This window comes from Bactrocera latifrons, unplaced genomic scaffold (genome assembly GCF_001853355.1).
Source record: "Bactrocera latifrons isolate USDA-ARS-PBARC rearing strain unplaced genomic scaffold, ASM185335v1 scaffold_42, whole genome shotgun sequence".
NCBI classification, from domain to species: Eukaryota; Metazoa; Arthropoda; class Insecta; order Diptera; family Tephritidae; genus Bactrocera; species Bactrocera latifrons.
Window position 1 is genome coordinate 508,663 of NW_017537068.1, and position 3,127 is coordinate 511,789.

Sequence of the window (3,127 nt, forward strand, 5' to 3'; positions counted from 1 at the left end):
TTTTAGTTTTAGGACTTACAAACAACCGTGAATATGTGAACAAAACTATAATTCTCTCTTTAGCAACTTTGTTGCGAGAGTATTACGAATGGGCTTTCGCGCAAATTTTAAATTAAAAATTCTTACTATTTTTGCTCCCAGTAGTATCCTTGGTATTTGTAGGAAGCTTCAAACCCGTCTTGTTCGCCCATAACACCTTGTAAGCTATACATATTATTCACAAGTTGAGATTGCTTTCGTGGATAACACGCGAGAGGAAGCACGGATGTTTGTAATCCCAAAACTCTTATAAATAGATCAAGAAAGAGAAAGTGATCATCTCTAAATAGCGTTTTTGGGTCACAAAACTTGTAGACTTGGCTATGGTTCACCGAATGTTATGCGTTCAAAATGTTTCGTCAATCTGACGAAAATGACGAGATTTTTTTTCCTGTCTCTAGAAATCTTGTTTGGTCTGCTGTTGAGGCGACAATTTGCTCTTTTGAATTAAGTGCTTACGTGATTTCTGCTTTTGTTGTAATAGTCACAAGCCCCGAAAAACTCTTCAATATTTCATATTTTCTAAATAAGATTACTTCTCAAAAATAAGCAGAAAAAAAATCTCATACAGTCATTCTCAATACATTTTTATTCTATTTTCTTGGTAATTTCTTTACTTATTGGCAGCACACACCTTCTACCTCTACGAAAATAGAGATTTTTTTTTTATTTTAAGGAGATACTGGATTAGAGTTAATGATTCAATTTTTCTTTATAAGCTTACTATTTTCTTTGTAAACCTTATGAGTAGCTACGGAGCTTCGAATGGTTCTTAATAACGAGATGATAAGTTTGCTAATAGGGGTTTCAGTTCCAATCGTATGTCTTGCAAATCGTCAAATAAGAATTGCTGTAAATAAATTTTTTACAAAAATCTAAAAAAATTGAGATTCATTCATATAAATTCTATAAACCATTTACCCTTACATATTTTCGTAATATATACTACCCATAAGACGCTCCAAATTTTGAACAAAAAATTCTTCATGCCTTTTAGCAGTGATTTTTGTATGCTTCGTTTCGCCAATTTAAGTTACATCCTGATCTTATCTACTTTGAAGAATCAGATCCATGAATAGACCATAAACCATCCCTTCTGCGAATATCAGAAAACTGAGAAAATTTTCTAACTGCCTTGGAAAGGATAATAAGATCTTTTCACAGTCAGAATTCGAAAGCATAAGGTGTTTGCTTCGTAACAAGCGATTGAAACGAGGACAGTAAATTATATTATATAAACCTGCATCAGCCCGCAAAATCAATTATGTATACAAGAAATATTGTATATTTCTTTAACAGATAGAAACGGAGTAACTGTCGTTATGTACAGATTGCGTTAACGAAATTTGCGACGATTGTATCTGACTAATCTTCGCACCAACACACCTTACCATATCTAATTTTTAGGGTAGAGGCATCGTGATCCTAAAATATCACCATCAACTTCATAAAAATGCCGTTATTATAAGCACTTTCACCATATAAGAACTGGTTTACCACGTGGCAATGACAATCGCATATCCCAAACTCAGACCAGACAAAGTGGAGCTTCCTTCTACTAACAAAAGGGCCTTAAAAGGTTTAGTTTTCAACTGGAGATCACGATTTAACTGTTATATATTAAGATAAAATATTATTTTTGATTTATAAGTCGATCTTCGCTGTATAAAAAACCCAAACAATTTATATTAGGTTATCAAAAAAGCCTTGTGGTATTTTCGCTAGTTGTCGCTGAGAGCGCGTAGTTCTAGTTTTATTCGTCGCATCGGTCATGCTATACCTTTTTGAAAAGCTCATTTCGTGCGCCAACACGTGTTTGATTGATTGTCGTTTCTTTTAAGTCGTTCGTGAGTTATAGCGTCGCAAACATGTAGCAAAATAAAGAGAAAATACGGCATATTTTACAGTACTACTACGATAAAGGCAAAAATGCATCTCACGCCGCCAATAAAATTAGTGTAGTTTATGGACCCGATACAGTTTCCATTTCCACCGCACAACGATGGATTCAACGTTTTCGTTCTGGTGTAGAGGTGGTCGAAGGTGCGGCACGCTCCGGAAGGCCTGTCGTCGAAAATTGCGATAAAATCGCTGAATTGGTCGAAAGAGACCGGCATAGTAGCAGCCGTAGCATCGGTCAAGAGCTGGACATGAGTCACTAAAAAAATTTTATGAACAATTGAAAATTCAATACAAAATATCACAAGACTTTTTTGACAACCTAATACAAAGAACAAAAAAAAAGACAACCAAAACCTTTATGCCATAGAGGCCTATAATGATACCATTTGGTAATGTAATAAAATGCTAAGTAATCCGTGGACAATTGCAAATGGGCCGACAATTACGCTTTTAGTCTACAAAAATTATAACCATTTTTTACGACATTGTGGTTTTGCCAATTTCACTTTTCAGTTCTTACACTTATTGTTGGTTGGTTGGCTGTCGGCTGACAGCTATTCGCACCACTCAACCAGCCAACCACATCAGTTGACGCTACATGCAATACCAACAACAACATCAACAAACAACTTTTTTAACAACAATAAGAAGAACATGCTATAAATACTTTTTTGTTGTATAAACGTTTTTAAACGGCTGTTTGGCCTGTCTTTTATTAGCGCTTCTTTATCGTTTTTTATCCCTTTTGCTGTGGTTATTTATTAATTTCATTATTGTTGCACACACAAAAATTGTGAAAAGCGGAAACGCAAGAACAGACATAATGGCTGGCAGGAGTGCCTCCGACAGATGACGTTTAAATATTGTAATGCGAAGGGTGAAAAATGCAACAACAATAATGAATTTTAGTAAAATATAAATTGTTGTGGTTAAAAAACGACTAGCAACACATACCTACACATTTATTCTAGTATATACGCTTATATAGCAGCATATACCGCCAAGTATATAAATATGTATGAATGTAAATATAAGTGTTGCTGTTATTATTATTGTGTTTGCGAGTAATTTGGTAAAACCGCGTTTACGGTCACCCAGCGCTGGGAGTGTGTCAGGAAGTTAAAAACGATCAGCGAACCTAGTGGGCAAGTAACCAAGCAGAAAACCACATTTCGCTTGCACTGCA